The 10,000-nt window shown below is 49.5% G+C and overlaps 3 non-coding genes and 7 pseudogenes across 3 annotated transcripts; all 10 read right to left on the bottom strand.

The window, feature by feature from the left end:
• Positions 1-613: 613 nt before the first annotated feature.
• Positions 614-732, bottom strand: LOC139246364 (5S ribosomal RNA; annotated as a pseudogene).
• An 870-nt stretch (positions 733-1,602) lies between these two features.
• Positions 1,603-1,721, bottom strand: LOC139246421 (5S ribosomal RNA; annotated as a pseudogene).
• An 870-nt stretch (positions 1,722-2,591) lies between these two features.
• On the bottom strand, positions 2,592-2,710 carry LOC139246964 (5S ribosomal RNA). The gene has a single exon (XR_011590774.1). It is a non-coding gene; the product is annotated as a 5S ribosomal RNA (ribosomal RNA).
• An 869-nt stretch (positions 2,711-3,579) lies between these two features.
• Positions 3,580-3,698, bottom strand: LOC139246449 (5S ribosomal RNA; annotated as a pseudogene).
• An 871-nt stretch (positions 3,699-4,569) lies between these two features.
• Positions 4,570-4,688, bottom strand: LOC139246404 (5S ribosomal RNA; annotated as a pseudogene).
• An 870-nt stretch (positions 4,689-5,558) lies between these two features.
• Positions 5,559-5,677, bottom strand: LOC139246516 (5S ribosomal RNA). The gene has a single exon (XR_011590344.1). It is a non-coding gene; the product is annotated as a 5S ribosomal RNA (ribosomal RNA).
• An 870-nt stretch (positions 5,678-6,547) lies between these two features.
• On the bottom strand, positions 6,548-6,666 carry LOC139246249 (5S ribosomal RNA; annotated as a pseudogene).
• Positions 6,667-7,537: 871 nt separating this feature from the next.
• Positions 7,538-7,656, bottom strand: LOC139246403 (5S ribosomal RNA; annotated as a pseudogene).
• Positions 7,657-8,526: 870 nt separating this feature from the next.
• Positions 8,527-8,645, bottom strand: LOC139246504 (5S ribosomal RNA). Its single transcript, XR_011590343.1, has one exon. It is a non-coding gene; the product is annotated as a 5S ribosomal RNA (ribosomal RNA).
• An 870-nt stretch (positions 8,646-9,515) lies between these two features.
• On the bottom strand, positions 9,516-9,634 carry LOC139246248 (5S ribosomal RNA; annotated as a pseudogene).
• Positions 9,635-10,000: the final 366 nt, after the last annotated feature.

Genomic DNA, 10,000 nt, shown 5'->3' with positions numbered 1-10,000 from the left:
CCCCCCAATCTCACGCTCGCCAACCTCGAAATCTCTCATCCCCTCAAATCGCTCTCCCCCAAATCTCCCCATCCCCAAATCTCTCCACCCCCAAAAAAGCTTCCACCGCCCCCAAAACACCAGGATTGTTTCATTTCCAATCCCACCAATTATTAAGCCAGATCGCTGTTGTAGCCACATTTCGGAACCCCATGTGGCAAGTGGCGCCTGCTACTCGGCATTCTGATTTGCAACACTCCTCACATGAACACACATGCATTCCAGCAGCATGCTAGTTGGCTTTACATTTTTCCTGCATTGAATTGCAGCTCTTCCTGCACGATTCTTTGTTCTCTTGCTGTTTGTCCCTCTCAGGTTTCTATGCACCTTGTCTCTCCTCTCTGTTGCTGCGTCCTGGTGTGCCTGCGCCAGCGTGTATTTTTTTGCCAACTTATTTTGTTGTTCTGCGTTCTTTCGTCCCTTGCGTCGATCCCCTTGCATTTGTGTAGCAGCAGGAGAATGTGCAGGAAAGAAATGGTGAAAGCAAAGTGAGAGAGAGAGCAGCAAAAAGGTTGTTGATGGATCAACGGCACTGTGTGTGCAGAAGCATGAGCAGCCTGTGGATGGCAGCAAAAGCCTACTGCACCTGGTATTCCCAGGCAGTCTCCCATCCAAGTACTAACCAGGCCTGATTCTGCTTTGCTTCCTAGATCAGACGGGATCGGGCGTTTTCAGACTAGTGTGGCCGTAGGCATCGATGTCATGGCTTTCTCTTTACTTAAACGGACATAAGGCTGTTCTTCACTTCTTTTTCTCCTTCCATGCATTCATCCAAGGAATCAGCACTCAAGATTCATTTCACCATTTACCTTCCGCCACACCCACCTCTTGCTGCTCTGACTCCCACACAAGCAAACGACAAGCCCTACCCTTCATTGCCTTGCCTCAAGCTTCAAAACTGCCTGACTTTCACCATTCCCTCACTCACCCACAAATCACTCACTCACTCACCCCCCAATCTCACGCTCGCCAACCTCGAAATCTCTCATCCCCTCAAATCGCTCTCCCCCAAATCTCCCCATCCCCAAATCTCTCCTCCCCCAAAAAAGCTTCCACCGCCCCCAAAACACCAGGATTGTTTCATTTCCAATCCCACCAATTATTAAGCCAGATCGCTGTTGTAGCCACATTTCGGAACCCCATGTGGCAAGTGGCGCCTGCTACTCGGCATTCTGATTTGCAACACTCCTCACATGAACACACATGCATTCCAGCAGCATGCTAGTTGGCTTTACATTTTTCCTGCATTGAATTGCAGCTCTTCCTGCACGATTCTTTGTTCTCTTGCTGTTTGTCCCTCTCAGGTTTCTATGCACCTTGTCTCTCCTCTCTGTTGCTGCGTCCTGGTGTGCCTGCGCCAGCGTGTATTTTTTTGCCAACTTATTTTGTTGTTCTGCGTTCTTTCGTCCCTTGCGTCGACCCCCTTGCATTTGTGTAGCAGCAGGAGAATGTGCAGGAAAGAAATGGTGAAAGCAAAGTGAGAGAGAGAGCAGCAAAAAGGTTGTTGATGGATCAACGGCACTGTGTGTGCAGAAGCATGAGCAACCTGTGGATGGCAGCAAAAGCCTACTGCACCTGGTATTCCCAGGCAGTCTCCCATCCAAGTACTAACCAGGCCTGACTCTGCTTGGTTTCCGAGATCAGACAGGATCGGGCGTTTTCAGACTAGTGTGGCCGTAGGCATTGATGTCATGGCTTTCTCTTTACTTAAACGGACATAAGGCTGTTCTTCACTTCTTTTTCTCCTTCCATGCATTCATCCAAGGAATCAGCACTCAAGATTCATTTCACCATTTACCTTCCGCCACACCCACCTCTTGCTGCTCTGACTCCCACACAAGCAAACGACAAGCCCTACCCTTCATTGCCTTGCCTCAAGCTTCAAAACTGCCTGACTTTCACCATTCCCTCACTCACCCACAAATCACTCACTCACTCACCCCCCAATCTCACGCTCGCCAACCTCGAAATCTCTCATCCCCTCAAATCGCTCTCCCCCAAATCTCCCCATCCCCAAATCTCTCCTCCCCCAAAAAAGCTTCCACCGCCCCCAAAACACCAGGATTGTTTCATTTCCAATCCCACCAATTATTAAGCCAGATCGCTGTTGTAGCCACATTTCGGAACCCCATGTGGCAAGTGGCGCCTGCTACTCGGCATTCTGATTTGCAACACTCCTCACATGAACACACATGCATTCCAGCAGCATGCTAGTTGGCTTTACATTTTTCCTGCATTGAATTGCAGCTCTTCCTGCACGATTCTTTGTTCTCTTGCTGTTTGTCCCTCTCAGGTTTCTATGCACCTTGTCTCTCCTCTCTGTTGCTGCGTCCTGGTGTGCCTGCGCCAGCGTGTATTTTTTTGCCAACTTATTTTGTTGTTCTGCGTTCTTTCGTCCCTTGCGTCGATCCCCTTGCATTTGTGTAGCAGCAGGAGAATGTGCAGGAAAGAAATGGTGAAAGCAAAGTGAGAGAGAGAGCAGCAAAAAGGTTGTTGATGGATCAACGGCACTGTGTGTGCAGAAGCATGAGCAGCCTGTGGATGGCAGCAAAAGCCTACTGCACCTGGTATTCCCAGGCAGTCTCCCATCCAAGTACTAACCAGGCCTGACTCTGCTTTGCTTCCGAGATCAGACGAGATCGGGCGTTTTCAGACTAGTGTGGCCGTAGGCATCGATGTCATGGCTTTCTCTTTACTTAACCGGACATAGGCTGTTCTTCACTTCTTTTTTTCCTTCCATGCATTCATCCAAGGAATCAGCACTCAAGATTCATTTCACCATTTACCTTCCGCCACACCCACCTCTTGCTGCTCTGACTCCCACACAAGCAAACGACAAGCCCTACCCTTCATTGCCTTGCCTCAAGCTTCAAAACTGCCTGACTTTCACCATTCCCTCACTCACCCACAAATCACTCACTCACTCACCCCCCAATCTCACGCTCGCCAACCTCGAAATCTCTCATCCCCTCAAATCGCTCTCCGCCAAATCTCCCCATCCCCAAATCTCTCCACCCCCAAAAAAGCTTCCACCGCCCCCAAAACACCAGGATTGTTTCATTTCCAATCCCACCAATTATTAAGCCAGATCGCTGTTGTAGCCACATTTCGGAACCCCATGTGGCAAGTGGCGCCTGCTACTCGGCATTCTGATTTGCAACACTCCTCACATGAACACACATGCATTCCAGCAGCATGCTAGTTGGCTTTACATTTTTCCTGCATTGAATTGCAGCTCTTCCTGCACGATTCTTTGTTCTCTTGCTGTTTGTCCCTCTCAGGTTTCTATGCACCTTGTCTCTCCTCTCTGTTGCTGCGTCCTGGTGTGCCTGCGCCAGCGTGTATTTTTTTGCCAACTTATTTTGTTGTTCTGCGTTCTTTCGTCCCTTGCGTCGACCCCCTTGCATTTGTGTAGCAGCAGGAGAATGTGCAGGAAAGAAATGGTGAAAGCAAAGTGAGAGAGAGAGCAGCAAAAAGGTTGTTGATGGATCAACGGCACTGTGTGTGCAGAAGCATGAGCAGCCTGTGGATGGCAGCAAAAGCCTACTGCACCTGGTATTCCCAGGCAGTCTCCCATCCAAGTACTAACCAGGCCTGACTCTGCTTTGCTTCCGAGATCAGACAGGATTGGGCGTTTTCAGACTAGTGTGGCCGTAGGCATCGATGTCATGGCTTTCTCTTTACTTAAACGGACATAAGGCTGTTCTTCACTTCTTTTTCTCCTTCCATGCATTCATCCAAGGAATCAGCACTCAAGATTCATTTCACCATTTACCTTCCGCCACACCCACCTCTTGCTGCTCTGACTCCCACACAAGCAAACGACAAGCCCTACCCTTCATTGCCTTGCCTCAAGCTTCAAAACTGCCTGACTTTCACCATTCCCTCACTCACCCACAAATCACTCACTCATTCACCCCCCAATCTCACGCTCGCCAACCTCGAAATCTCTCATCCCCTCAAATCGCTCTCCCCCAAATCTCCCCATCCCCAAATCTCTCCTCCCCCAAAAAAGCTTCCACCGCCCCCAAAACACCAGGATTGTTTCATTTCCAATCCGACCAATTATTAAGCCAGATCGCTGTTGTAGCCACATTTCGGAACCCCATGTGGCAAGTGGCGCCTGCTACTCGGCATTCTGATTTGCAACACTCCTCACATGAAAAACACATGCATTCCAGCAGCATGCTAGTTGGCTTTACATTTTTCCTGCATTGAATTGCAGCTCTTCCTGCACGATTCTTTGTTCTCTTGCTGTTTGTCCCTCTCAGGTTTCTATGCACCTTGTCTCTCCTCTCTGTTGCTGCGTCCTGGTGTGCCTGCGCCAGCGTGTATTTTTTTGCCAACTTATTTTGTTGTTCTGCGTTCTTTCGTCCCTTGCGTCGACCCCCTTGCATTTGTGTAGCAGCAGGAGAATGTGCAGGAAAGAAATGGTGAAAGCAAAGTGAGAGAGAGAGCAGCAAAAAGGTTGTTGATGGATCAACGGCACTGTGTGTGCAGAAGCATGAGCAGCCTGTGGATGGCAGCAAAAGCCTACTGCACCTGGTATTCCCAGGCAGTCTCCCATCCAAGTACTAACCAGGCCTCAGTGTGCTTGGTTTCCGAGATCAGACGGGATCGGGCGTTTTCAGACTAGTGTGGCCGCAGGAATTGATGTCATGGCTTTCTCTTTACTTAAACGGACATAAGGCTGTTCTTCACTTCTTTTTCTCCTTCCATGCATTCATCCAAGGAATCAGCACTCAAGATTCATTTCACCATTTACCTTCCGCCACACTCACCTCTTGCTGCTCTGACTCCCACACAAGCAAACGACAAGCCCTACCCTTCATTGCCTTGCCTCAAGCTTCAAAACTGCCTGACTTTCACCATTCCCTCACTCACCCACAAATCACTCACTCACTCACCCCCCAATCTCACGCTCGCCAACCTCGAAATCTCTCATCCCCTCAAATCGCTCTCCCCCAAATCTCCCCATCCCCAAATCTCTCCTCCCCCAAAAAAGCTTCCACCGCCCCCAAAACACCAGGATTGTTTCATTTCCAATCCGACCAATTATTAAGCCAGATCGCTGTTGTAGCCACATTTCGGAACCCCATGTGGCAAGTGGCGCCTGCTACTCGGCATTCTGATTTGCAACACTCCTCACATGAACACACATGCATTCCAGCAGCATGCTAGTTGGCTTTACATTTTTCCTGCATTGAATTGCAGCTCTTCCTGCACGATTCTTTGTTCTCTTGCTGTTTGTCCCTCTCAGGTTTCTATGCACCTTGTCTCTCCTCTCTGTTGCTGCGTCCTGGTGTGCCTGCGCCAGCGTGTATTTTTTTGCCAACTTATTTTGTTGTTCTGCGTTCTTTCGTCCCTTGCGTCGACCCCCTTGCATTTGTGTAGCAGCAGGAGAATGTGCAGGAAAGAAATGGTGAAAGCAAAGTGAGAGAGAGAGCAGCAAAATGGTTGTTGATGGATCAACGGCACTGTGTGTGCAGAAGCATGAGCAGCCTGTGGATGGCAGCAAAAGCCTACTGCACCTGGTATTCCCAGGCAGTCTCCCATCCAAGTACTAACCAGGCCTCAGTCTGCTTGGTTTCCGAGATCAGACGGGATCGGGCGTTTTCAGACTAGTGTGGCCGTAGGCATTGATGTCATGGCTTTCTCTTTACTTAAACGGACATAAGGCTGTTCTTCACTTCTTTTTCTCCTTCCATGCATTCATCCAAGGAATCAGCACTCAAGATTCATTTCACCATTTACCTTCCGCCACACCCACCTCTTGCTGCTCTGACTCCCACACAAGCAAACGACAAGCCCTACCCTTCATTGCCTTGCCTCAAGCTTCAAAACTGCCTGACTTTCACCATTCCCTCACTCACCCACAAATCACTCACTCACTCACCCCCCAATCTCACGCTCGCCAACCTCGAAATCTCTCATCCCCTCAAATCGCTCTCCCCCAAATCTCCCCATCCCCAAATCTCTCCTCCCCCAAAAAAGCTTCCACCGCCCCCAAAACACCAGGATTGTTTCATTTCCAATCCGACCAATTATTAAGCCAGATCGCTGTTGTAGCCACATTTCGGAACCCCATGTGGCAAGTGGCGCCTGCTACTCGTCATTCTGATTTGCAACACTCCTCACATGAACACACATGCATTCCAGCAGCATGCTAGTTGGCTTTACATTTTTCCTGCATTGAATTGCAGCTCTTCCTGCACGATTCTTTGTTCTCTTGCTGTTTGTCCCTCTCAGGTTTCTATGCACCTTGTCTCTCCTCTCTGTTGCTGCGTCCTGGTGTGCCTGCGCCAGCGTGTATTTTTTTGCCAACTTATTTTGTTGTTCTGCGTTCTTTCGTCCCTTGCGTCGACCCCCTTGCATTTGTGTAGCAGCAGGAGAATGTGCAGGAAAGAAATGGTGAAAGCAAAGTGAGAGAGAGAGCAGCAAAAAGGTTCTTGATGGATCAACGGCACTGTGTGTGCAGAAGCATGAGCAGCCTGTGGATGGCAGCAAAAGCCTACTGCACCTGGTATTCCCAGGCAGTCTCCCATCCAAGTACTAACCAGGTCTGACTCTGCTTTGCTTCCGAGATCAGACGAGATCGGGCGTTTTCAGACTAGTGTGGCCGTAGGCATCGATGTCATGGCTTTCTCTTTACTTAAACGGACATAAGGCTGTTCTTCACTTCTTTTTCTCCTTCCATGCATTCATCCAAGGAATCAGCACTCAAGATTCATTTCACCATTTACCTTCCGCCACACCCACCTCTTGCTGCTCTGACTCCCACACAAGCAAACGACAAGCCCTACCCTTCATTGCCTTGCCTCAAGCTTCAAAACTGCCTGACTTTCACCATTCCCTCACTCACCCACAAATCACTCACTCATTCACCCCCCAATCTCACGCTCGCCAACCTCGAAATCTCTCATCCCCTCAAATCGCTCTCCCCCAAATCTCCCCATCCCCAAATCTCTCCTCCCCCAAAAAAGCTTCCACCGCCCCCAAAACACCAGGATTGTTTCATTTCCAATCCGACCAATTATTAAGCCAGATCGCTGTTGTAGCCACATTTCGGAACCCCATGTGGCAAGTGGCGCCTGCTACTCGGCATTCTGATTTGCAACACTCCTCACATGAAAAACACATGCATTCCAGCAGCATGCTAGTTGGCTTTACATTTTTCCTGCATTGAATTGCAGCTCTTCCTGCACGATTCTTTGTTCTCTTGCTGTTTGTCCCTCTCAGGTTTCTATGCACCTTGTCTCTCCTCTCTGTTGCTGCGTCCTGGTGTGCCTGCGCCAGCGTGTATTTTTTTGCCAACTTATTTTGTTGTTCTGCGTTCTTTCGTCCCTTGCGTCGACCCCCTTGCATTTGTGTAGCAGCAGGAGAATGTGCAGGAAAGAAATGGTGAAAGCAAAGTGAGAGAGAGAGCAGCAAAAAGGTTGTTGATGGATCAACGGCACTGTGTGTGCAGAAGCATGAGCAGCCTGTGGATGGCAGCAAAAGCCTACTGCACCTGGTATTCCCAGGCAGTCTCCCATCCAAGTACTAACCAGGCCTCAGTGTGCTTGGTTTCCGAGATCAGACGGGATCGGGCGTTTTCAGACTAGTGTGGCCGCAGGAATTGATGTCATGGCTTTCTCTTTACTTAAACGGACATAAGGCTGTTCTTCACTTCTTTTTCTCCTTCCATGCATTCATCCAAGGAATCAGCACTCAAGATTCATTTCACCATTTACCTTCCGCCACACTCACCTCTTGCTGCTCTGACTCCCACACAAGCAAACGACAAGCCCTACCCTTCATTGCCTTGCCTCAAGCTTCAAAACTGCCTGACTTTCACCATTCCCTCACTCACCCACAAATCACTCACTCACTCACCCCCCAATCTCACGCTCGCCAACCTCGAAATCTCTCATCCCCTCAAATCGCTCTCCCCCAAATCTCCCCATCCCCAAATCTCTCCTCCCCCAAAAAAGCTTCCACCGCCCCCAAAACACCAGGATTGTTTCATTTCCAATCCGACCAATTATTAAGCCAGATCGCTGTTGTAGCCACATTTCGGAACCCCATGTGGCAAGTGGCGCCTGCTACTCGGCATTCTGATTTGCAACACTCCTCACATGAACACACATGCATTCCAGCAGCATGCTAGTTGGCTTTACATTTTTCCTGCATTGAATTGCAGCTCTTCCTGCACGATTCTTTGTTCTCTTGCTGTTTGTCCCTCTCAGGTTTCTATGCACCTTGTCTCTCCTCTCTGTTGCTGCGTCCTGGTGTGCCTGCGCCAGCGTGTATTTTTTTGCCAACTTATTTTGTTGTTCTGCGTTCTTTCGTCCCTTGCGTCGACCCCCTTGCATTTGTGTAGCAGCAGGAGAATGTGCAGGAAAGAAATGGTGAAAGCAAAGTGAGAGAGAGAGCAGCAAAATGGTTGTTGATGGATCAACGGCACTGTGTGTGCAGAAGCATGAGCAGCCTGTGGATGGCAGCAAAAGCCTACTGCACCTGGTATTCCCAGGCAGTCTCCCATCCAAGTACTAACCAGGCCTCAGTCTGCTTGGTTTCCGAGATCAGACGGGATCGGGCGTTTTCAGACTAGTGTGGCCGTAGGCATTGATGTCATGGCTTTCTCTTTACTTAAACGGACATAAGGCTGTTCTTCACTTCTTTTTCTCCTTCCATGCATTCATCCAAGGAATCAGCACTCAAGATTCATTTCACCATTTACCTTCCGCCACACCCACCTCTTGCTGCTCTGACTCCCACACAAGCAAACGACAAGCCCTACCCTTCATTGCCTTGCCTCAAGCTTCAAAACTGCCTGACTTTCACCATTCCCTCACTCACCCACAAATCACTCACTCACTCACCCCCCAATCTCACGCTCGCCAACCTCGAAATCTCTCATCCCCTCAAATCGCTCTCCCCCAAATCTCCCCATCCCCAAATCTCTCCTCCCCCAAAAAAGCTTCCACCGCCCCCAAAACACCAGGATTGTTTCATTTCCAATCCGACCAATTATTAAGCCAGATCGCTGTTGTAGCCACATTTCGGAACCCCATGTGGCAAGTGGCGCCTGCTACTCGTCATTCTGATTTGCAACACTCCTCACATGAACACACATGCATTCCAGCAGCATGCTAGTTGGCTTTACATTTTTCCTGCATTGAATTGCAGCTCTTCCTGCACGATTCTTTGTTCTCTTGCTGTTTGTCCCTCTCAGGTTTCTATGCACCTTGTCTCTCCTCTCTGTTGCTGCGTCCTGGTGTGCCTGCGCCAGCGTGTATTTTTTTGCCAACTTATTTTGTTGTTCTGCGTTCTTTCGTCCCTTGCGTCGACCCCCTTGCATTTGTGTAGCAGCAGGAGAATGTGCAGGAAAGAAATGGTGAAAGCAAAGTGAGAGAGAGAGCAGCAAAAAGGTTCTTGATGGATCAACGGCACTGTGTGTGCAGAAGCATGAGCAGCCTGTGGATGGCAGCAAAAGCCTACTGCACCTGGTATTCCCAGGCAGTCTCCCATCCAAGTACTAACCAGGTCTGACTCTGCTTTGCTTCCGAGATCAGACGAGATCGGGCGTTTTCAGACTAGTGTGGCCGTAGGCATCGATGTCATGGCTTTCTCTTTACTTAACCGGACATAGGCTGTTCTTCACTTCTTTTTTTCCTTCCATGCATTCATCCAAGGAATCAGCACTCAAGATTCATTTCACCATTTACCTTCCGCCACACCCACCTCTTGCTGCTCTGACTCCCACACAAGCAAACGACAAGCCCTACCCTTCATTGCCTTGCCTCAAGCTTCAAAACTGCCTGACTTTCACCATTCCCTCACTCACCCACAAATCACTCACTCACTCACCCCCCAATCTCACGCTCGCCAACCTCGAAATCTCTCATCCCCTCAAATCGCTCTCCCCCAAATCTCCCCATCCCCAAATCTCTCCTCCCCCAAAAAAACTTCCACCGCC

Source organism: Pristiophorus japonicus, unplaced genomic scaffold (assembly GCF_044704955.1).
Source record: "Pristiophorus japonicus isolate sPriJap1 unplaced genomic scaffold, sPriJap1.hap1 HAP1_SCAFFOLD_247, whole genome shotgun sequence".
NCBI lineage: Eukaryota > Metazoa > Chordata > Chondrichthyes > Pristiophoridae > Pristiophorus > Pristiophorus japonicus.
The sequence above is the reverse complement of the archived record's forward strand: the minus strand, read 5'-3'. Positions and strand labels throughout refer to the sequence as shown.